This window comes from Corvus moneduloides, chromosome 1 (assembly GCF_009650955.1).
Source record: "Corvus moneduloides isolate bCorMon1 chromosome 1, bCorMon1.pri, whole genome shotgun sequence".
NCBI classification, from domain to species: Eukaryota; Metazoa; Chordata; class Aves; order Passeriformes; family Corvidae; genus Corvus; species Corvus moneduloides.
In genome coordinates this window covers 70595302-70620669 of record NC_045476.1, presented here as the reverse complement: position 1 = coordinate 70620669, position 25368 = coordinate 70595302, and the positions used below count along the sequence as shown (strand labels likewise).

The 25368-nt window shown below is 42.0% G+C and overlaps 1 long non-coding RNA gene across 1 annotated transcript in view; it reads left to right on the top strand.

Moving 5' to 3' along the window:
• Positions 1–576: 576 nt before the first annotated feature.
• LOC116446733 overlaps positions 577–25368 on the top strand; it is a 62416-nt gene continuing 37624 nt past the window's right edge. Inside the window, exons 1-2 of the long non-coding RNA XR_004241330.1 lie at positions 577–1222; positions 3691–3789. This is a non-coding gene — a long non-coding RNA (uncharacterized LOC116446733). The remainder of the gene's footprint in view (positions 1223–3690; positions 3790–25368) is intronic.

Genomic DNA, 25368 nt, shown 5'->3' with positions numbered 1-25368 from the left:
GGGACTTATTTGAGAATTTGGTCTAGGTGTGTATTTTATGTCTCCCCGAAGATGAAGGGCATAGTGGTCAACTGTGTCTTGCTTTTTGTGAGAAAAACGTTTGTTCTAGCTGTTCAGACATTGTTTTGAAATGGGAGGATTTTGGTGGTCCAGCAGCAAGGACTGATATTTTAAATGGAACATTTTCTTCAATGTATAAAGAACTGCAGTGCAGCAAGGACAGGAAAAAGCCTAGTGGCTCCTCTGCATGCTGGAGAGAAGACAAACTGGGTCATAAGGAACAGTATCAGAGGAACAGATGAACAAAAAGAGAAAGAGACAAAATCAATATGAGGGGAGAAGAAACACAGACTCACGAAGGGAGGAACTCTGACCATACCCCACAGGGACCTCCAGCAGCACTCGCACCTGCCCAGGAATGAGCTCGAGGGACAAACATGAATGTCAGGCTCAAGCAAAGGGGCCTGACCCTGCGAGCTCCCACCAGCACAGGATCCCGGCTATTGCCTTTCCTTCAGACAGATGCAAACCCCCATAAAAGCAAAACCAGCCCCGACCCACTGATTATTTTGAGTATTTATTTTCCTTCCTTTGAACTCTTCATTTCAGCATCACACAGAACATTTCCTTTCGGTAGAGGTGACTCTTGTAGGAAAAAGCTGTGAGGAGGATGGCTGGCATTGCTTCCTGTGGCAGAGTTGCCTCTGGAGTAAGAGAAAAAGCAAACTGATAGTACATGCATAATTTTACTTCCCTTGAACTTGTCTTTCTGTATTCTTGGAACTCTATTTTTTCTCCCGTTTTTCTTCCTGGTGACAGCATGAACGAATAGTTATTCACATCCTTCTTTTAGCCGGGTATCTTAGGAAACTGACTTTAAAGGGACGGCGGCATAAATACAGCACGCACGGAATATTCTCCCTTCCTGTTCAGAAACTCAGGGGGAAAAAAAAAAAAAAAAGCAGGAATAAACACCTGACCTCCCCAGTGGCAGTGCTGGGGCGGGGAGCGGAGCCGGGAGAGAGTTCCGCGGGGCAGGGTGACCCCTGCCGGGGGCGCTTTGTGCTGGAATTCCAGCGAAAATCCCAGCGCAGGAGCAGCAAGCTGCACTCAACCCTGTGCTCAGAGGAGCTTGACTACGTGTTACAGCATCGTGCACCGACCATTTCCTCGTCATGCAAGCAGGAGGCTCCAAAAGGCCTCCCCACACACATTACCTGAGGTAAGGGCTCGCTGCCTCTCACAGGGCGTCCGTGGTTTAGAGCAGACTGAGGGGTTATCCCCAAACAGCAGGGGTAGGAATCCTCTGGCCTGCACCTAAGCTGCGCACCAGTGATGCTGGTGCACTCAAATATCTGTAGCTCCGACTCTGTTCACCTGGTTGCTCAGCCAGTTCGAGTTCAGTCTCAGAAAGTTGGCTGCCCTCTGGTAAAGCTCAAGGGAGTAAATTCAGGCAAATTACTCCTATGGAAACAGGTCCAGGTTGTGTCTGAGGAGGGCGAGCCCTGGCATCTGCTCAAGTCACCCTTGCCTATACTTGTGTGTCTCCTTCCATTCACAGCTAGCAGAGAGAGATCACCACTGACAGGGAGACCAGTGCTCTCTTCCACAGTTGCTATGGTGGTGTGGGCTCCTATTGCTTAGCTGGTGCCTTTTCAACCTGTCAAGGGACAGGGAGTAGTGCAAATGTGACTGTGACACACGTCTGTGGTGCTTAGTCATGGGAGTTGTTGAACTGTGCCCTGAGGGTTTTGGTAAGACACCCAGCAGTCCAGCAGGAGAAAATTTAATACTTGAAGGCATTTTAAAAGCAGACACCTGGCACCCATTTGCTGTCCTGCTTTTTTTGTGCAGTTAGCCATGGCTAGGAGCCCTGCAGTTGTCAGCTACATCTCAGTGTAATTTTACACACACGAATATTCACAATGTACTGTTCCTTTGAACTACGTCAAAACAGCAAGCTGTTCCTTTGCTCAGAAATGTAACTTAGTTCTCCCTGCTTAGCTACTCTCATAAGCATCAAGAGACAAGTCCAACATCCACTGAAAGTAATGGAAAGACATGGATGGTTTTCAGTGGGAGTTAGATCAGTATTCAATTAAATACACAATTCAGTAAGACAGGCCTTAACTACTTCTCTTATTAATAACACTAAAATTAGTTTACTCAACAGAGACATTTGGTCTTTATTTTAAAATTATTTCCAAATCCAGAAAATATTTAAACTGTGTGCTCAGCCAAGAGTTTGTATTTTCTGTTGAAGAAGGATGCTCAGAAACTTGTGTCAAAAAGCATGAAATTGTGGGTTTCAGCAGATCCTCCTAATAGAGGCAATAATTAAAGTTGTTGTAAAGATTGTAAAAGCATAAATCCATGCGCCTTTTTTTCTGAAGTTTCCTTCCACTGCTTCTACACAGTGTTCAGCCTCTTCCAAAAAGCATCCTAGAAAGCCTCAGAATGTTACTCCCCCTGGTCTAACGGGGTCAACAACCCCTTCACAAAGCATGTACCAGGCTACTGAGCTTTAACACCCACCCTGCCCCATTCCAGATGCATGTGGAAAAGTTACCTACTCTGGGCTTAAGTTCTTGGATGTGCACAGGAAGAAGAATTGAGTGTTTCACTTCTGAAACAGATTTGTGCTCTCCCCAAGTAAAGCTGACAAGCTAGACAGCATCACTTCTCAGCCCACCAGCTGAACTACACTGTGCCCCAGCTTCATCTCAAATCTTTGATTCTAGGAAGTTTTTCTGGGGTAGACTGCTATTAGTCCTACACTTGCAAAGGCCCTCTTGTTTCTTGTTGCTTTTTTCAGGGCATCTTTGCGGCATGGTTGATTTGAGAGATTAACAATCACGTGTGGCACACAGATGAGCCAGGCAGAATCACGAGTGGTCCTGTTACAAAAAGGCACCTTTCCTGATGCTGTGCTTTTCTCAGGGGTTTATCAGGCTTTGTGCTGCAGGGAGCTAAAATTCTTGCCCAGGAAATAATGGAAGAAATGGCATTGGCTGCAAACAGATGATCGTTTGCCCTTCTGAAACTATGAGAAGGTGCTGGGAGACTACTAGCACTCGAGTAACTTCGTTGCCAGGGCAGGCAAATTACTCTAACTTGGTGGAACAGTCTATATGGATGCATGTATATACATACATCAGTTTTTATTCCACACCTGGCCAGGTAGCCTTAGCTGAAAGTGCCTAAGAAATAAAATTCAGGCAACAGCTTGGGTTTACTGTAGTGAGAATGTACCCTCAGATCTCTTAATTTTCCTATTTGCCAGATTGTTGGAAAATTTTGAACCAGCTGAGTAAAGTTTCTCTATTTTCTAAGGGGTTTTTTCTTACTTTCCTGTTTCTTCATTGCTCTTTCCAGGCAACACAGGGTGATGTTCAGGTTTTCTTCTCTATTGCTAAAAGAATTTTTTTGCAAAACATGCCAACTGAACCAGGCCTGGAGGTAGGCTGAAAGAACAGGCTCTATCTTATGGGCTGCTTTTCTCAGCTTCTCAGGTGGGATCCCAGCTGCTTAGGAAACAAGATAATCTCTTGCTCCTCCCCTTAGTGATTTAGTACAAGTCTGTCAAGAGAAGAGAAGAGAAAGCAGGAAAGCTTTTTTTATTCCTGAGAGTGATAGGAGAACTGCCATAAAGCTGTAAAAATAGGGGCTATCTTTTAATCTGTTCTGCAGTGCTTGGCCTGTGATTTGAGAGAAGAGTGGTCCTGTGCTGCAGCTGGATTTCCTTGGCTGGGAAAGTGGAAAGGAAGAATGTGTCACCTGTAGCGGGAGGTAAGAAAGTAAAAAGCCAGGCTAGGAGCAGAGGTGAGCATGGTGTGGGTTTAGTGAGGAAGGGAGGTGGGCAGGGCCAGTGGCCCAAATGGTAGTGGGTATGGACTAGGAGGTGGTGGCAGGGCTGATAGCAGGGAGACTGCAAATGAAACAGTTGCTTTACTTGTTTTTTGAAAGAGCTGGCTATAGTAAATGTTTTATGCCCATTGGAGGTAGGGCATAGAGGATTCCAAAGTCAGGAGACAGACCAGACACACAACTCTGTAACAGAAACAGTCATCTCCTTCCAACTCACCTGTGCTTTGTATATCTCAGCCCATTTGTTGTTTTCTCCATTATACTTTTGGTACTTGTTCTGTCTTTCCCTCATATGCTCAATGCTTGTCAAAGAGATGTTCTTGGGGCCTGTTGTTGCCTTACTGTCTGAAGGTCTCACCTCTCTGCCAGTCTCTCTGCACAGTAAGTTAAAATTCTTAGGGTCCCAACATGTTCTTCTACTGTCCTGAATGCCTGCTGCTCGCAGCTTTTTCCTTGAGTGCTCCTGCTTTTGTGTATTCCTCTGTGTATACAACGTGTTTCCAACCTCCTGATCCTTAGGGAAAGGGAATCTTTTCATTGAGCCATTAAAGAAGTTAGATAAATTTAATAATATAATAATAGTAAATTAAATTTGATAGAATCATGATAATGTGTGTGTGCTTGAATTTAGTGACTGGCTTGTTACTAATTTGCCTCTTCCTGGTTCCTCTCAGTTGTTTCTTCTAATTAATGTGTTGTTACACACAGATTAGATACCTTTTCCCAGGTGAGATAGGTACCAGCAAGACTCAGCTGTGCCCTGCAATAAATCATTTACTTATGCCCTCAAGAAGACATTTGCAGGGAACAGAGGAGTTCTTCATATTTGCAAGACAGATCCAGATCGATTCATAGATGCAGCTGTACGTTATCAAGAGTCAATGACAGAGTCCTCAGTATAATTGTTTGTGTGTCAACTGCAGTTGTTTTCCACAGCAGCACCCCTGGCTCAGCATCTAAAAGTAAGGGCTGAGGGTGTCTGTACCTCCTTGACTTTCAAAACCTGGGCAGTCCTTTTCAGTCTGTTTCCTTGTGGTTTGGTGAGCAGTTTCTGGGGGGAAAAAATGATGTGATGTGTTGTGGCATTTTGTTCAGTTCCTCTTCCCCAACCTAGAACAAAACAACAAAATGAGCAATGCTCTGTAATGAGGGATGGAGGTAGGTATGTGTCAAAAACATGCAGCAGTTCTTTCTGTCTTTTTATCCAAATGTAGTCAGAAGATTATCACTGAATTTAGTCAATTTGTTCTGGTGTCCATGGACTATGAATCTTTTGCTATAGGAACAAAAAAAGACTGCTCCAGAAGTTTCCTCTCTTAAGAATATTTTTAGAGTAATCTTCCAGGCTTTCAGCAAAAATAAACCTGGACTTGCAACATCTATGAGATAAATATAAGAGCCACTGTACTGAAGTTAATCAGGTTTTGCTAGTAGGCTGTACATAAAGTGTCTGCATTAGCTTGATTTATAAGAAAGTAGAGGGTTTCGGGTGATAAAGCAAACCCTGGAAAAATACACAGCAGAATTAGATGACCTGTTTCTTTCCTTCAGCAGAAGGCTTCATGTCCTTCACTGTAAAATGGCCCACTTCCTCATTTCCAAACTGAATTTTTTCCAGCCTAGCTGGGGGTTTCTTCAGTGTCTTTTGCAGGACATCTCTCTAGATGTAGAGACATTAAAAGCTTTCAGCATGGTATATTTTATTGTTGGGATGACACATTGCTGCTTGCCTACTGCTTTTTTTTTTCTTCATGCATGGAGGTGATGGACTCCAATACCAGTGAAAGCCTAGAAATAATGATGTGCTAATAACCTCAGTGCTCACTCATGAGGGAGGGTTGTCTGCAGTGAGAATTCCCCTTTGCTGGTGAGTGATGTGTCTGTGAAGCTTGTGGTGTTGCTGTACACCCAGCAGACGTGGGGATTTGGTAATGAGGTCCTGAGGATTTAGAGAAGTTACTTTATTACTGCTGAAGAGATTTAAGAATGGTTTTGTTAAAGCTTCATAATCGTAAATACTGGTCTCTGCTGCATACAAATGAGAAGCCCAATCCTACAGCCCTGCTGCTGAGGGCAGCACTTAGTCCTGAAAGATGTGGTGATTATGTGATTAGCCAGGAGGCTGAATTCTGCCATTTTCTATGTGAGGTTTAGCAGCGTTAAACCCACACTGAGGACCTAGGGTTGAGGTAATCACTATCCTGTTACCAGTTTCCTGAGTTATCTGCTCCTCAGCCTTTTATTGCCATAAATAACTCTAGAAGTCAGGCCTCACTGCCAGAAGTGTTAAGTGCTGCAAATAGTATAGAAGATGACTCATGAAGTGAGATGAAGGTGGAGCATGAATCAGTAGCAAGAAAACCGATATACAAAGGAGACATTCTCAATGCAGATGACACAAAAAATCTGAACAAAGAAATGTTCAATCATTATAAAAATGAATCAAAAGGGTTTTTTTTTCAAAAGAAAAAAGAAACTCTTCTATTTAATGAGAAAGACCATTCCAGCAAAAGCCCAAAGCACGAAGGTGTTGCATACTGACCATGCTGTTCCTTAGCCAAGATAAACTGTGGACTGTATAGAAAGAGATGGTTGGAAAATTCTTCCTGGTTTGTCCAAACAAAGCAGAGTATTCAGCAAGCAGGTTGCTTTCCAGATTGTTCTGTGTCTATACAAGCTAAGAAAAGAACTTGTCTTTGAGCTAAACAGTTTTGGAGATCAAGAGTCCTCATAGCTTCAATGAACCCACACTGAAATCTAACAGCAATAGAAACACTAAAATAACCTGAGTGCATTCCCTGTAAATGATAATGCATGATAAGAAGATAAAATTCCCACAGACCGTTCCATTTGAAATGACCGCTTTTGGTCCTTTTGCTTACCCTCCAAAAGCTTGCACATGTAGGAGTGTCTTTAAAAGTAGACTTGGAAAAAAGGTACCTGATAGATGATGTCCTACAGCTGTTGGTACACTAATGAACTAAAGGGTCCTGTTCTGCCTGCAATTCAACTCCTGCCATTTCCTGGGAGAAAGGCTGTTTATTAGGAGTTTAATGTAACTCCTCAGAGGTTAGAGTTAAACATTTTCATGTTTGACATCAGCTACGATACTTTAGAAATTAGAAGAAGGTTCCTTGTTGAGGGGGTGGTCAGGCACTGGAACAGGCACCTCAGGGAAGTGGTCATGGCACTAGGCCCGTCAGAGTTTAGCAAGCATCTGAATGGCACTTAGTCATGTGGTCCAGTTTTTGGTAGTCCTGCGAAGAGCAGGAATCTGGACTCAATGATTCTTATGGGTCCCTTCCAACTTGAGATATCCCATGATATACAATCTCTTTGAAGCAATAAAGGGTAAAAGCAACTTCCAGCAGGTGCTAAAATGCAATAATGGAAAGAAGCCTACCTGTGTCTTAGGTGAAAGCTTTGTCTCTGCTACCATTTTTAGTAAGAGCCACTGTTAAAATTGTAGAGGCTGGTTTATCCCATGGTGTGTATGGCTCTTCCTTGGCTTTGTTATGCTAGGTGCATAAAATGTTGCTCTCAAAGGTACTGCTCCTTTAGAGCAGTAATCCTTAGAAACAAGTGTAACAAGACATCCTAACATGTACTGCTTTAAGTTCCTTCATTCAGGATAAAGTAAGGGATGGTCAGAAGACTGAACACTTCTAATGTAGCTGTTTCACAGTGTTGGCCATGGCAGGAAATCTGGAGAAGATGGGTAATGCTGCCAAGGCTTCAGGGACGCAGATACTTACGTGAAGCAGAACTATGCACAGGAAGGGAAAGCTCTAGCAAGGTTCTCTCTCTCTCCAATGTTACTGTAAAAATAATCTCAAACCTGGTTGTACTCATCTTTTATAGGGTTGTGAGGGCCATGAGTTCATTTCTTCATTGAAGCTAGTGCTAGGAATGAAACTTGGCATAAATTCGTACTTATTCCTGGTCAGTTCCAAAATTTCGGATATGAATTTACCTGTGTGTTAATGAGCAAAATCCAGAACTGCATGTTGTAATTTGCAATAAGTCTGGGTACTACACCTTTTCTACTGTGTCTGTGTTAAATGCATTTAATCTGTCTATTCATAGGAAATCTGCTGGATTTGAGCTTTAATGGAATAAGTTATCCTTAAGGAAAGTAGCACAAGCTGAGTTTTCTGTTGCTGCTAAGGGAGAGCTGAGAGTTAACAGCTAGTGACAGATTTATGTTTTCACTTGTAGGCTATCCAGCAGTGGGCCCAGCTCAAATATAAAGTATCACTTGGAAAAGTTGGCTTTGTTAGTGAAAAATATGAGGTTAATTTAAAAATCTCTACTCATTTTAAGACTGAAAAAAAGTGCCTTCTTCCTGTTGGGAGAATAGAAATTCTCTAAGGAGAAATAGCAGAGACTGAGTTTCTGTCAATAAAAGGATCTGTGTAATTTAATACCAGACAGCTTTTAAATACAATAGGAAATAAAGAGCAGACGCTCGCCTGTGTTATGAAGGGGAAAAATACAAAAACCTGCCTGCAGTATGTTACCTAAACTTAGCCACAGAGGGGCCAATCCTCTTGGATACTCAAAAATCTGTCTGAAAGAAGTAAGTAAAGGCTACAGAGAAGCTGTAGTTGGAGACCCTCTATCCCCATTTTCCAAAGTGCTGGCAATAGGAAATGTGTTAGGCAGCACCAGTGGCCAGGCTGTAAGGCAGCCCTTGCTTGTTTAGTCCTTCTTGCGCAGAATCACAGAATATGAAATTTTCTGTTTGATTTTTCAATAACGTAAGTGGCTGAGGTCAGAGATGCATGAATGGCTTCCCTTTAAATGATAAAGCTACTCAGACGTCCTTGGTTTGAGCTTGAATTGTTCAGGTGTTCAAGCAGTGATGGGATCATGCTTTGGAAAATGCATATCCATAAACGTGTTAAACTTCTTACGGATGTCCTGCAGACCTCCTCCTTCCTGACATCTGTACTCGAAAGCCTTTATAGAACAGGCATCTGGTCCTTAACACAATGCTTGACAACAGAAGAAAAAACTTTGAGTTCAGAAACCGAAATAAATCTCAGGTTATCATTCAGAATGCAAAGAAAAGGGACACTAGCTTCTTAGTCAAATAGCAGTTCTATAATTTTTCATAGTTTTTTTACATCAATTTTGTAATGGTTTCTTAGGCTGAGATCAGATATGAATTGTAGACTTCTCAGCAGTGTCGATATCTGGGATTTCTGATGTCTTAATTTTAGTGTAATTTTAAGTCCTGACAGCAGCATTTCTTCTAGTTTCATGGGCCTGAGAACCAAATTTGTATCCCCTACTGGCACGCAACTTCCAGTGAGTTTTTCAAAGAGCAAGTTATTTCCTTTGTCCATATTTGAAACAAGCCCAGAAACGGTGAACAACTGGAAACCATTGCCAATTTCTGTTGTACTAACACCCCTACAGTGCAGTTCTCTGTTGTTAAACAACTTGCTTCTAAAGTCTAAGAGGATGTATATGCTTGGATGTTTATTGTGTACAGAACCTGCGTCTCAGGGTGCTCACAGCAGAGTCAAAGCTGTAGCAGGAGTCCTGTTTCATATGACACTTACCTTGTTCTCATATGCTTCTCCAGTTCTGGCAGTGGTACTTCAGCTCTTGATTATTCCCTGCATCCTTAGCTCTTCAAGAATGATGATTTTTGCCTCTGTTTCCTCTAAGGGTGATGATTTACTGATGAACTCATTGGTGAGCAGTGTGTCTTCAAAAGATGTAAACATTAAAACTTCATACTTGTACAGCACTTGGCATTCAAACAATGCTTCATGATGTATTTCCAATGCCAGAGTTATTGTTTTAAGAGGTTACATACTGAGACTGTCCAGTGGAGAAGGGCCAGCTGGAGCCTCTCTTCACTGCTCAAAGTTTGCAGTAAACATTTTAGTGGCCTGAAGAATGGTGCAGGCACCTAGTCCAGTTACACCCAGAGGGGCACGTTCAGGAAACCATGGAAGCATATGTTGAAGACCTGTGAAGTCAATTTTTGAGCATGTTCCCAAAGAGGGTCCATAGGAGCTCTTGATAATTTGAATTCTTAAGGGTTCTGTGATCTAGTTGGAGAAAGCCAGGCTAGGATGGTACAGTACAAGCCTACTAATGGCCATATTGTAAAGATCCCTATGTTCGTCTGTTAAATAAACCCAAACTTTCACGTGTTTGTGTGGTATGTGATTTTTGTTGTAACAGCATTGCTACATTTGAGTCTGATCATAAGCATTTCAACAATTATATATTTATAAACAGCATTAGGACTAAAAACCAAGTCATTTGATAACTCTTCTGAGTGTCTGTTTAGTTTCCACATATTAGACACGAATAAACAATGAGCAGCTTTCAGGCCAAGACCCATTGGGTTTTGCAGTCCTCAGCTGACAGTTCTACCATCTGCCCAATCTCTATTGGCAGAAGTGAGAGCTCTTATATGAAAAATGCTTGGATCAAATCAAAATTGCAGATACTTGACATGTGCCAGTCTTCAAGAGCAGAGTGAGTATTACAATGTTGACTTATTTTTCAGTTGTAAAACAAAAATACAGAACATCTACCACCCTGTAGCTGACTCCGTACTGCTCCTAAAATAACCGAACCAGTTACCCAAAAAGCACTGGGCTTCAGCTGTCAGTCAGAACATGCAAATGTCAGAAGCCAGTATACAGCAAAACACATCCTGGCAAAAAATAAAAGTAGGATGAGTGGGCAACACTGACAAGTGATGTGAATTTGTATTGGTTTTACTAATCCATTCAGGAGAAAAATGTAGTTGAAGTATCTTGGTATGATATGTCTTTTTTGGTCTTGAAAAAGAAGATTGAAGCATGATTTCAAAACTTTCTGTTCAGAAATTTCCTGTGAAGTTATCCTCTAGAAAGTAGGAGGAAAAGGAGCTTAAAATTAAATGAAACCATTTCAGAGCAAGCAAATAATTTTGTTCAATATGAACTGAAATCCTTTCATCACGTCCTTCTGTGGTATTGGGAGTTAAGTCCTCTTTAAAAAATAGCAAACACCACTAATTACTATTTTTGCGTCCAATTTGAAATACTTTATTACAAGTCCAGTTTATTATAAAAAGTAAACAACCACTTTAGATATTCCACTTAGCATATTTGTTAAACGTAGTATGTTCACAGCACTTGAAAAATACAAGAGTTAAACTTTGAAGTTAGGGGGTTTAAATAAACCAAAAAATGGTGCTGCTTTTCCATTAGCAACTCGTACTGCAATGGTATCCTAAGATTATAGAAAAGTTTAAGTGCTCACTTGCACTTGAAAGAAAAAAAATTCTTCGCACACCTTTGCTTGTTGTCATGATGATTTCTGGAGTTTTTATCTTTTTTTTCCATATTATAACTGGCCTTGCAACTTCTGGTTGCAAACGTGAAGAAATAACAGGGTATTGGGTGTTTACGTCCTATCTCTACTTGCTGCTTGTCAGGGCATTGTTTAAAAACTAGCTCATTGTAACACCAGACTGAGAGGCCTCCTGTGGGCAACCTCCCTTCCCAATGTACTGTAATCCCAGTTAGAGAGGGCTGCCCCTGGGGACAAGGCTGGATTTGTTCTCTTGGTCTATTCCAGGCATCTGCCAAGGAAAGTATTGATCCTCCTTCCTCTTCTGGTAGTGAGGGTTGAGTCATGCTGAAGAACATAATCATCAGCTACTCTGTGCTACTATGTCACAGTTTTAAACCAGTGCTAGGAGCTCAGTCTGTGTAGTGTCACAGCATGAACGTTTCTGAGTATGGAAACTGGCTGTAGCAACAAACCTTCAAGATTATTTCCTCCTAGGTCTGTGTTTGTGGAGCTGTTGTGAACTTCAGTTATTGTTTACCTGTGCTTTGGGAGTTGCTGCTTATCTGAAAAGACGTAAAGCTTCATGGTGATTCCTTGGGGAAGATTTCCTCACTGGTCTCATCTTCAAGTTTGGCTCCATCCTTTGAAGTCCCTGTTGGTCAAGCTGCCCCAACCTGTGAAGGTCTGTCTCTCTTCCATCAATGCTGTCATTTCTAGTCTACAGCAAGATGAAGAAACAAATGAGAAAAGCTACTTGGGCTTCTAAACATTTAAAAGGCTGTCTAGAGTAGCCCTATAGAATTGGGAGGTTCAGAGTGCAGTGGAAGACAGGCATTCCTGATACTGTATCCATGTTCTGTCACAGGTGGATGGTGAGTGAAGGTCTCTTGGACCATTTCAAAATTCTTTTTTCATTTTCCCTTTTCAAAACAAGGCAATAACTTTAAGGTTAAATGTGTCCGTAATCCATTTGACTCTACTGGAGTATTGTTTCAGTACTCTAAGTGCCTTCTGTATGCAGAACATTTGTTAGAAATTTAAAACTGAGTTTTAAATTAGCACTTGGTAAGGTGTTAAACTGTGCACCTTCTAAACAATAGCTTTGAACCTCCACATAATGCAGGATTAGAGCCTAGATGTATTCTTGTCTCTTCTCTGTATGTTTGGGCTTAAGCCAACTCAACTCTGTAAGCTTCACAAAGTGGCTTCGCATATATAATATTTACATATATACAAGCCCCCTGCCTCAAAATAACTTTTTGAGGCAAAATCCACCTTGCTGCAGTGTTGTAATCCATCACTGGTGTGGGAGATGAGTGCCTATAATTGTCTTTAATGAGGCAAGTGGGACAGACTGTGAAAAGCAACTTCTCAGGTGCTGTGAAGTCAGATCATGCATGTGGCCAAATGGTGAATCTGCCTCCCCTGTACCAGAAGGATTGTATTAAGCTGAATGAGTGATAGCCCTTCTCTTAAAGAGCTACCCCTAACATCAGCAAAACCATGTCTCTGTGTGTGTATGTCCTCCTGGTACACTCGTGTGCTAAGGCATCTCCTAACATACTTCAGACGGCGTCCGTGGGGAAGAGGTCACCACCTGGCTTTTGACTCCCTGGTTGTTCTGTAGCTGCTCAGAAGGCAGCTGTGCAACTGCAGCCTGGATAGAAATATTGCAGCCCATGGTGAAATTGTGAGCATCTGCTCCTTGCTGCAAGTCCAGGGAGCAGGAATGCCCAATTCTCTTCCTTGAGAGCTTGCTTATTTGTTATCACCAGGGAGTCTTAACTGTTGCCAGGGCCTGTTACTACAATAAATAACTCCACAGAAAGCTTTTTTCTTATGTCCTGGTGTACAGACATCATTGTCCTTGTCCAGACACTCCTCTCATAAGTTGAGAGGGAGTATGTTTCATCTGTGGAGCTGGGATGCTGGTCTCGGAGTACCAAGTCTGCATAGGCCATCCAGGGTGTTAGTGAACCTCCTGTGGGAACTCAAGCTGTTAGATGAACAAGATACTGTCATGTAAAATACACACATTTCAATGTCTGGTTGGATTTGTTAAGTATACTTCAACACCATTAGCCATGGGAAAAGATCAGTTCTAAATCTGGAATTCCAGGCAGTAAGGCAAGCTTCTAAATGGGAGAAAATGTCATCAGGAGACAGGGACAGGCTGTGACTAGGGAAAATGTTTTAAGCATCCTTTGAGATCACTGTACAATTTCTTGATTGCTGTTTGAGTCTGTTCACATCCTTAGAAGTAGATGTCTGTAGGAGATTTTAAAAAAAGGAAAAAAAGCAGCCATAGCTTATACTTTCAAGAGGTTGTTATAAAAGATAGCAGAGAAATGTTAAGTCTGCTTTCAGTTGAAGATCATGTCTTGGGTCACTTGTGCTGACATCATCAGCTAGTTATAGTTAAAAGTAGATTTTTTTCCCCCCCAAAATATTTACATGAAACAGGCTCTTTGTATGAAATAAGGATTCAAAACCTTTTGAAGGAGAGAACAAGCTTGAGTAATTGTTAATAATGATGAGGATTTTTTTTTTTTTAAGTTGTTTTTTTTTTAAGTTCCTGAGACCCTGGTAACGAATGTCACTTTTCTGACCTTACCCTGACTTGTAGTGGCAACATTTCTTTAAAACTTGTCAAATTTTCTGTGTGTATATGAGAAACGGAGATGTTTACATGACTAATGTCTCTTTTAAATAGTAAGACCAATGGACTTTCAGAATCAAATGAACCCCACTGCTGAGACACTGTGACTCCAGCTTAAGCGATTGCTCTGGCTGGCTGGCTGCAGGCAGCCTCTTGCGTTCCTCTTGTGTCCAGTCCAAGCCCTCAGCTGGTCTGGCTGGAAAGCTGAATAAACTCATTCGCATGGCAGGGAGCCTAAAGCGATCTTCCCTGCCCCAGGGTGCCTTGCTTGACTGTGCAAGGCGCTGCCTTAAGGATCCTGTACGGCTTCCAGGTTCTCTCTAGTGAGTGCCTCTACCGAGCTCGGAGCGTGTGTGTGACTGTACCTACCCGTGCTGGCATCCTGGTGCTGCAAGGCACTATCAAATGTGCACCTGCTGTTTCTTGAGAAACAGCTGTCTTCCAAGACATCTTGTTCTTTTTTCATCCCTGATCAACAGGGACCTGACTCTTGTGTTCAGTCTGAATTCACACAGAATGCAAGTCAAGTGACCTTTTGGTGTGTGGGTATTTTGTTGTTGTTGTTCTGTTTTCTCTCTTTAGCAGATGTTTGCAGGTTGCATGTGGTAATGCTGAAATATGATTGATGCTTGATGTAGGGCAGAACAGGATGTACAGGTTGAGCTTCTTGTTTGTATTTTTGATTAAATGCTTACTGTGATGGTACAGTTCTAAAACTTGGTTTTAAGTAAACAATGAGTGAAATTTTAATCCTTTTCTAAGAGGTGATTTTTATTTGTTCCCTTAAACACAGATAAGGTGATAAAATGGAAATAATGCCACTTATCAAAGTAAGGAAATTGATTAAATGTAAAATCATAGGCTTTAGCATAGTCAAAAACTGGGTAAGCTTTATGATTTATGCTTTACAAATTGATTATTGGCACATAAAAGACAAGACAAGTGATAGTTTGAAGAAATAAGAGTACATGGGATGTAACAAGTGGCATGAAATTGGCTTCCATTAATATTTATGGCAAAGAACTTTCTCGGATCTTAACAGGATTTGTGCACTTAGAGCCTGAACTTTTAATATCTGACGCACATGATTAAATTGACATGGTGAACAGTATGTTTTTGAACAATCAGAGCTACAGGCTTTCAAGAGCAGACTGCTCTCATGCTGATGCTGACTGACGATAGAAAATCCTTTCTCTCATTTTAGCAGCTTTTCATTAATATGTAACATTAAAAGTAAGCAAGTTTCAGTACGGTCAAGGCACCAGGATGTGTGGTATGTGAAAAAATAGAGGATTTTCATAAATACAAATTAAGATATTTGCCTTTAAGAAAACACATGGAATGGAGCTTATGTGAAGCACAACATGGAAACTAGAGAGAAAGAGGAGCTGTGAGAAGGCTAGTAATGGTGAAAAGAGGAAAAAATGCAGGTCTCTCTATGCCTTATCTTGTGAGAATGAAAACAAAAGCCAGTCACAGGGATGTGCATGCTGGGGAATAATCACTACAAAATCAGAAAGCTGTTTCTGTAATTGCTAGTGGTATGTGGAGGAAATTGAAATGTATGAGTATTTTAAAATGAGGAGAGTTGTTTTCAAAACTTCCAAATCTGAAGCTGTTTGATGGCTTGCAGGATGCTTGGCAAAATTAAATGGGAGGCAGGACATCTTGGTATCTGTGACCTTATCAGCTGTCTCTGATTTATACACCTAAATTAGTGAGCTGCTGCAGAGAGGGGAGAAAAGTACTACCCATGGAATGGCGTTTCTGCTATACAGCAAGGCTTTGCTGGTCCTGCTAAGTGACCGATTTCCATTTAGTATCACCACCCTGACATGTATGCAGATAAAAGGCATTCTCCTAAGGTTTGGAAGCTGACTGCAGTTATTAACAAACCAAAGCTTGGCTGATTTGAAAGGGAGAGGCAAATTTCTGACATTTTTAGTCTGGTAGCAGTCCTGCTGGCTTCGAACAATAGAAAGTGATGGTGGATTTTTAAGGGACTCTGAGTTGCCATATTTCTCTTTGAAAACAGGACTGAATAGTCTGGTGGCTAAAGAGGAAATGCCCTGACAACTGGTGAGCACAGGGTAGTCATTTTGGGGGGGGGAAGGAGTTTGAAGCCAGAAAGACTGCAAGACTGCAGCCCATGCTGTGCCTGAAGAAGGAAACGGGTACCCATTTTCACTGTCTGCTAGACACATGGGTGATGGAGTGGAGGGGAAAAATCCACCCCGGGAGAGGGGGACTGCAGCTGGGACTGAGTCTGGAGGCTGGTGGGGGCAGTAGGCAAGAAATGAGCTGGCTTGTGGAATGGGCAGAAGGAAGGGACAGAGAAAGAGATGAGGAGGTGGGATAAGATAGGGTGACTGGAAACCAAAGGTGTTGGACATGGACCAAAACTAAGCATTTTTGCAACTGAAGTCAAAGCCTCTACAGACTGTACAAGAACTGCTGCACTTCAGTGACTGACTGCTTAGCTAAATCCAAACAGGCTTTCACACACAGGCACTACATGATGTTTCTTTCCCTGCAGTTTTCTTCTGTTCTCAACTTGAAATCTTACCTGGGTAGTGGTAGATCAATTTGTGAGTGCTTCCATCTCTGTCTCGTTCATGTCATGTCAGGCTCCAGGTACTCCCAGGTGGACTAAACAGCTTGCAGAGCCTGAATTTTGACACATAGCTTAATATTTGTAAGACTGGGGTGATGGCTAAAATGGTGGCTGTAGTCAGTGGAGACCTGACTTGGTTGTGCTTTGCTAAACCAGCTCCATGGCTGGCACTCGTGTGTGTGTGTTGTATTTCAGTGCTGTATGTCATCCAAATGCTGTACGTAATCTCTCCATGGTGACTGCACAGTATTTGTTTCTATTTAAGGAGAGAAAGAGGTCTGGGTTTTCTGCCAGAATTCCCACTCAGGTAATTACACTTCTGCCTGCAGAATTTCCCCGTAGCTTCAATTGTAGTAGTTGTTCTTCGCTCCTGCTACTAATAAGTGTGACCATAGACCTGCTGCTGTGTTTTGGGAACACAGCAGTAGCTGCTTTGCTGAGGCAAGTGAAGTGACCCTGCTATGTATCCTTTATGCTAGACTTGTCCCTAGTAAAGACTGCTGCATCCAGTCATGCCACTCTGCAGCTCTCATCTTTCTGAGCCTGACTCTGGCATAACAAGTTGGTCTTGATAGTGAGACAGCCAGCTGGAAGCCACTGAAAAGATGATTAAGAGCCAAGAGAAAGCCATATGGAGAGAGAGAGGGATTTCTCTTTACAGAGTTATAAGTAAAAGTGTTTATGTCTTTGGATCCCTCTAGCTGTTTTTTTCCCTTATTTGCATCAGTTTTATGGGTGGGAAGTGGTTGCAGTTGATTAGCAAATTCTACCAAATCTCTTTAGCTAGAACAAATGTTGTAAACAGTAGATATTTCAGGCAGCTCTGTCAATACTAAAAATCAACACGCCAACATTGTAATGGTAATAGCACATATGTCATCATTATTATGCTACTGTTAACTACAATACTATATATGATACCAACATTATGAAAAAAGTATTGTTTTGCAAAATATAAGAGATATTGAATGAAGGGCCTCTTGCCTCAAATTTACCTGATGTAGAGATTTATTTTTTTCTGAACTTATGACAGCAGAGCTAATAAAGTCCAGCTCAGTCTGGAAAACTCTTCTGCAGATGCTTAATTATCTTTGAAGTCAAAGTAAACACAGACCTTGTTCACTTGGAGCCTTATGCAGAGATTTAAAACAGAGGATGTCCAACATTAAGAAGTTAAGACTCATCAAACATAGTGTAGATAGTAAACAGAACCAAGACAATTGAACCAAATTATTGATTCATGGAATTCATTCTTTCTCTTCACAGAATGTTCACATGCAGATTGTGTTCTCTTGAATGCAGTTCTTATTCAGATTTACTAAATGAATGTTATGGTGAGTGTGTGGGTTTAAAGAAAAAAATTCTGTTAACTAATTCTGTATAGATCATATTCTCAAGATTCAAGCTGTTTCACATATGTTATTGTTTCACTTTCCCTGACTGACTGAATGCTATTCAAGTGAATAGCACTGAAACCTTGCTTGAATTGCTACTAGGAGTCGGGGTGCTCAAAGTGTTCTCTTTGGAGTTGCAAGCTTCTCATGAACATGGAATAGTTTAAGGAAAGTCTGGCAAATAGGAGATGGGAATTTCTGTTACCACTTGCTGTTTTCCTTCCTGTCCAGCAAGAAAAAGTTAATTCTGCTAATTACTAGTAGAGTCAGGAACTGCTGCTTAGTTGAGAGCAGGGGATGTGTGTGAGAGCAGTTTTCTTACTGTAATGTTCAAGGCAACTTTTGCACAGTGCTCTCTTGAACAAGGATTCAGGCTAGCTTCTCATGATTTTAGTTGTAATATGGTGAAGTACTGATTGTGTGTGTGTGTAGATGAGGGACACACTGATTGTAAGTTTTGAAGGACTGATCTTCATGGTGTTCAGAACCTTTGTGTTGTGTCCCACCTTTGCATCCAATCCTCTGCAGAACATAGCTTGCCTGAGAGGTTCAAGACCTTTTTCTTTCCTATCCAACTAGAAAAAACATCATAAGCTGAAGGGTGGTGCTTATCTGAAGTGCATCTGCATCTCTCTTTATGCTTTTTCCCCCTCCCAAGCAACAGCAAAAACTTCCTGCTCCTCTCTCAAGTTGATCTCGATGAAAGCTCCTTATGTCTGTTTTAGATCCTTTTGCTTTCAGTCCAAATACACCAGGCCCTTTCCATCTTGCAAAAATTGCCTATGAGTCTTTTGAGTATGTCTGCTGGGATCCTATCTGAATTGGTGGATGTCACTGTCTTCTGAGAAAGCTTGTGTTTCTGCCACCGAAGAGTCCTTGCAGACTTCATACCATGCAGGTATGAAATAACTCATAATGGCATCTGTTCTCCAGAAACAGTCAATGCACATTAATTGGGTGGGTTGGGAATAGTTCAAAAGTCTTGCATCACTTTGGACTGAGTTGGCCTTTTCCCCAGGCCTTTTCAGACCCATACCGTTTTACCTGAACATGTGATGCCAGGTTTGATATCAGATTTTAAGCCAATGAGTAAGTTCTCAAGGTACAGTAGAAATTGCCAGGTTTTTCCTCCTAAGCTGTTGAACTGAGCTGAAATACACTTTCCTAAGGGAATACAGGAACCTGGAAGTGCAAACCCTTACACAGAGGCAAACCAAAGCCCTGTCAGAATAGGGAATGCTCTTAGAATCATAGAATGTTAAGGTCTGGAGAGGACCTTAAAGATAATTTAGTCCAAATACATCTGCAATGGACAGGGACACCTCTCACTGGACCAGGTTGCCCAAGGCCTTAGCCAACCTGGTGTTGAACATTGCCAGAGTGGGGGTATCCACAGTTTCTCTGGGTAACCTGTTCCAGTATCTCACCATCCTCACAGTAAGGAATTTCTTCCTAATCTCTAACCTAAATTTCCCCTCTTTCAGTTTGTACCCATTAGTATTTGTCCTATTACTACAGTTCCTGACAAAGAGTCCCTCTTCAGTTTCCCTGTAGACCCACTTCAAATACTGGAAGGTTTCTATGAGGTATCCACACAACCTTCTCTTCTCCAGGCTGAACAGTCCCAACATTCTCAGCCTGTCTTCATAGGTTGCCTCTTACCAACTTTGCGGACTTGCTCCAACAGTTTCATGTCCTTATTATTTTGGGGACCCCAGAGCTGGATGCAGCACTCTGGGTGGGGCCTCACCAGAGCAGAGTACAGGGGCAGAATCCCCTCCCTTGCCCTGCTGGCCATGTTGCTTTGGATGCAGCCCAGGATTCCTTTGGATTTCTGGGCTGTGAGTGTGCACGGTGCTCATGTGGGTTTTCATCAACCATCATCCCAAGTCTTTCTCTGCAGGGCTGCTCTCAATCACTTTTCTGGCCAACCTGCAGATGTGCCCACATGTGTGGTCAGAAGGATATGTAACAAGAGAATCACTTGGCAATATTTCTCCAGTCCTGGGTACAAGCTACAGGAGATGCTGTGCTAATGGAGGAGGACATGTGGATGTACAGATAGCTTCACCTTGAGATTCTGCTCATTGCTGGGATAAGACTGTGGTTAGGAGTAAGTTACTGTAAAGCGAATGAAATTGGCCTGTGATCCCAAGCACTTGTAGTTGCTGGAATGGACCAGGAATATTCTAGGCATCAGCCTTGCTTTGTTGTGAAGTGATGCTAGAGCTCCTTTTGTGGGACAGGACAGCTCTGCTCCTGGAAAAGTGCTGTCCCAAGAGAGCACCACCTGGCTCTGAAGTGACCCAGGTTGGTGGACAGCCCTGAAGTGAAGCCTGGGTGAGCTGGTGTCCTTGGTTGTCCTGACTGCAGTATGGGCTTTGTGGAAGGGCTCAGGAGAAATGCTGTTGTTTGGAATCTACATTATCTGGCATGCAGTCAAGTCAGTCTCCCTTTGTAACTTTCCTACACTAGGGGTGAAGGAGATTTGTGAAGTTAATTAGACTCCAGATTTGAACTTTCCTCATGGGTGTTGGAAACTGGCATTCTCCTTTCAGCTGATATGCATATAGAGCTGCTACACATTGGACTTGGGATGCTCCTGGAATGAGAAATGGAGTGTATGACATATCTATCTGCTTTCCAGGGACTGCCTTGTCAGAGTCTGTGATTCAGCTCTTTGCCTTATGGATTAACTGGGAGTATTCATGTAGTTTTAAAATTTCTTTTAAAACATTTTGCTGAGATGAAGTCTGTGCAGTTAATTAGAGCTCTGCCACTGTTCACAGAATGCTGCCTGTGCTGAGCAAAGCTCTTCAAACACCTTTTTCCTGAATTTGAACAGGCAAAGCACTGGGCTCTCACGCTTTCTTGGCAGGCAGAAGTGGTGAGGTAAGGAGCTACTTGTTCCTGGTGGCATTTCTGTGCTGCTGGGAGCCTGGCTGTGCTGTGAGTGAGGTGGAGCCAGCACTCCTCATCTCCTGGGTCTTGTAGAAGCATGGGGCAGAGAGTGGCTTATTGCTTTGCCAAATGCAGTCTGTCCGTACTGGGAGCAACACATGAGAGATGTCCTTTTGGCACAGTGGTCAAATACCATTTTAGCAGATGTTTAATGCAAAATTGTCAGAGCTTCTAAGGATGCTGTGCCACAGCTTTGCTCCTCTGCTCAACAGAAAATTCCTTCAGACTCCCGGGCTCTTTTATCTGGTTCATAGTCCTGTATCCATATTTTAACTCTTTGTGATCACTTCTTCTATCCCTTGATTCAGCGTGTCCTTTCCCTTTGCCAGGGAGCATCCCTTCAGCTTCTGTCCTCCTCTGAGTGAGCGGCCGTCATGCTTTGCCTATCCTTGCCCAGAGCCAATTCTGTTCAGAAATAGATTGATTCAGTTTTTCCATCTAAATGTGGAATGGTTCAGATTTGTATGTGAGAGCTGAGATCAAAAACTTGTTGTTTGCTTCTACTTAAACAAAATATGTTTTTTAAAAAAAATAATCTGAAGATGTTCCAAAATTTCTCCTGAAACATTTTTCACTTTCTTCTATTTCAAAAAAGATTAGCAGAAACATGGAACTGCTTTGGCAGTTGTGGAAATAAAATTAAAAAAACATGAGTTAAAATGCAACTGCTCAAGCTTGGGGGGGCGGAGGCCGAAGAGTGTTTACAAGAAACATACTTGCTGTGTGGCTGGGACAGCTTTTTGTTTGGGGAAATATTGCAAATCTATTCATTTTACATATGGGCAAGTGGTGATACATCAGTGTGCTGTGTATCGTGCATGTACCCCAAGTACAGAAATGCCTTGTTCTCAGGAAGCTTCCATCTCTGGAGTGAAAGGCAGCAGCTATTTATAGTAGTGTGCTGCAGCATTGCACAGGAGAGCACAGGATGATGCTGTTTCCCTAGCTCATTTCATGGATGACTTTACTAATTTACTAAGTGAGGACTGATGACAAATCAGTACCACCAGAGGAGCACAGACACAGCTTCATGCTTTTTTGAAAGAAGTCAGCAAGGTTGTGCTGGGGAGCACTCTAAAACAAAACAACTAAAATTATTTCATTGGAGAAGAGCTCATAAAGCTATGCCCTGTAACTGTAAATGCTTGAAATTCCAGCTTTAGAAAAAAGCATTACAATGCAAACCTGGGCTGTTTCTGTCAGGTGCCCAGAAGAGTGGGCACAGAGATGTAGAAGCTGGTAGTCAGGATGGAAAATGTCCCCTGTGTAAAGAGACAGCAAGACACTTGAATCTTTACTCCTGCTCAAACCCCTTTCCTGGAGATTTAACAGATTCTTAGACTAGGTACTGTCCCCTCTGTATGCATGAGATGTATGCTGCATTCCTAGGTGGTAGCAACAATCCCACGCTTTTCTGACATGTGTGATCAATTGGAGATGAAATCCTAACATGAAACCTTACAATAAAAGGTTGCAGTGGGCTTACGCAGTCTTGTCAGGTTGCTGGAGTTCCAAAGTCAGCATTTTGCTTGGGTGATGACACCAGGACCATCACATTTACTCTTCTGTTGACAGCTGCTCTGCTGATTTCCCTCTGCAAATGGCTTTGGGTTTTGCAAGTGTAACCAGCGAAGAGCCATGTGAGTGCAACAGAACCGTTTGTTACTGCAGTAGATGGAAAAGCAAAATGCAAACACGCAGAAGTCTTGCCTCCTGTATTTCAATTGCTCATTTTTTTAGAAAAATGGTGTGGCTGATGTTTGGTGGAATTTTAATACCTTTTCCTAGTGTGCATTTGTGTATTTCTTCACTCCAGACTAGCTTCATTATTGTAAAAAAGAAGTTAGTGTGCCCAAGAACCTGCTGTTGTTGAGGGTGATAACGTGGAATTTGATGAGTTAGCTACAACAGAACATTATTTCAGCAGTTATCAGAGATAGATATGTGAAATGTAAAACTGTTTAAACTTGGCAAGAGCATCCAAGATCTGCATTTTCCTGATTAGAAGTGCTAGAGTTATTGTAAAAGCAAAGCATAATTGCACCTTACTCTGTTGGCCTGTTTTTCTTCAAAACTGAAATATACAAAGAAAAACATTTGAAAATTAAGGATTTCAATGCAGTTTGAAGACCTGTGAAGAACCAGCCTTTATGAATTTTATAAAAGCCTTGCTGGGAATGTTTTAGCAATTTGTATTGGTGCATTTATAACAATGCATAGTGGGAGTGGAAATCATGTTTTGTTGTGCATTTGTGAGCAAGGATTTTCAGTCGTATTCACTTTATAAAGATGAAAAACATTGATAAAGTAATTCAGTCATGTTCTGAGCTCTGGAACTTGCATTCTTGCAAAGGAATACTACAAATTGATTTCAGACCATTTGGGGCTGTGATTTGGTTTGTATTACCTGTCACCATAGATCTTCAGTGGTGTACACAGTTTAACATACAAGCAACATAATGGTACTAGTAATGTTTCTCTTCAGATTAAGTTAAGCAAATGTTCAGCCTTTAAATATCCATGATAATTTCTCCTGTTGTTTATAAGGGACTCCCATTGTGACCATTAGAAGAAAACATACGGCTTATTGATACAATATCAGCTTCTCAAGGTATTTCACACTGTGCCTGTTCTACAACTGACGGTTATCTGATATCCACTCTGGAAAAAGTATCTTTAGATGCCAAAACCAGTTCCCAGGTGAGAGCCTCACAGCCAGAAAGAAATAAAAAGTGCCCTCTGGCCTTCCACCATCAATTATCTCCCCTATCCCCATGCCTTTCTTCTAAGATATATTGATTTATATTTAGCTTCCTCTGAAAGGAATTTCAAGCTTTTAATGCAGTTTGTCATTTTATGCAAACCTTTACAACACAAGTTTCCTTTAGTTAGAGGGTGTCCATGCTGGGTGGTGAAAGAGTAAGCACTCTGTCCTTCATAAACTTCATGACAGCCTTTAAAATAATAGTGCTAGAATAAATTTCAAAGTGTGGCCTTAGTAGTTTTCTCTAAGAGCTCTGACAGGTAAGAACTGGCAGGGTTTGCTGTAATCTTTTACAGCCATATATTCTTGCATACGGCCTCATACTCTTGTCATAAGCTGCCTGTGAAGGCTACATAAAAGAGCAGTATTTTTCCATTCCTATTACAGGAGCAGTAACCTCTGGCTGAAAGCAAAGTAGAGAAGGAAGAGGGTGCAATTTGGATTTACCATGGCTAAATTCAGGAGTGCCTGTTTAAGGGATTTTTAAGCTTTTTGTTGGGTCATTCTGGATGTGTATGAATTTTTCGGTTTGTTTCTGTAATAGTTGCTGTCTCTAAATGCTCAGCATAATTCTGATTTGCTTACCTAAAGCAGAGTCTTACTTCTAAAGTCTGGGAAGTTGTTGCAGTCTAATACTGGCCTGAATCTGGAATCCATATTGGCATGCTTAATGGAAAATATCTCAGGGCTTCAATAACTAAACTGTAAAGATCTTCCTTCTTGTTACTCACTCTAATTTAAAAAAAAAAAAAAAAGAAGAAAAAAGGAAGAGCAACACATTGGTAGGGTTATACTGTATTTTATTGACATGGATATTCTGGTGTCAAAGCTGCTGTTTCATGTGATGAGAGGACCTCTTTTGTGTGGCTGGTTCAAACATGTACAAGTAGATGTGCCTGCCAGGGCTGCAGGCATTCTGGCACAGGTGATACAAGCCAGATGAATCATCAGCTCCAGCTCAGCTGCAGAACTGAAATGAAGTCCATGTGTGTCAACCACCAGTTTGTCGTGGTACAGCCTTGGCAGAAGGGCTGTGCTCTGTATCAGGGGAGCCCCAGCCTAGTGGTGTGGGGGTCACCTTGCTTATCCTTTTGGACCAAATGATCATCAAAATCAGCCTTAAGACAGGATTCGGATGTTTTACTGAAGGAAAGGGGTTGGTTTTGTTTTGTTTGGGGTTGGGGGTTGTTGTTGTTTTGCTTGGTTTTTGGTGTATGGTGTTTGGTTTGGCTGCTTTTTTTAATGTCCTGTCTTACAGTCAGGTCAACACATGAGACCTGGAATGGTGCTAAGGTTCTGGACTGCTGGCAAGTAGTCTGCACCAAGGAAAAACAGTTTTCCAGAAGCGCTGGCTCTCCCATGACCCAATCAAACTCTACTTTTGTTGCAGAGTACCTGCAATACAGCTTTGAGGGCTGGTTCCTCTAAAACTGTCAGACTCAGCTGAGCTTAGCAGAATGCAAACTTTTGTCTGTATTCCTGTTCCTGATCCAAGTCTGCCCTGAAGTGATCATATCTTAGGGCTAGGAGAAGAGTTTAGCTTGTCCTGTCTTTAGTACATTCATCCTTGGAATACTCCTCTAGCTGTTCCAGCGTACTGCTGAATCTCTAGTACAAAGCTGGGCAACTGATCACCAAAGAAACCTGTGTGAGAGGTAAACCTCAAGCCAAAGACAATCCCCTAGGTGTGGGGGTGGCCTTCCTTGCTTTGCCAGTCTTCACTGTTCTTGCCAAACCCGCCAGTGGCAAGCTGTGGGTTAAAAATGCTCACTTCTGGAAAGCCCCACTCACAGCCCAG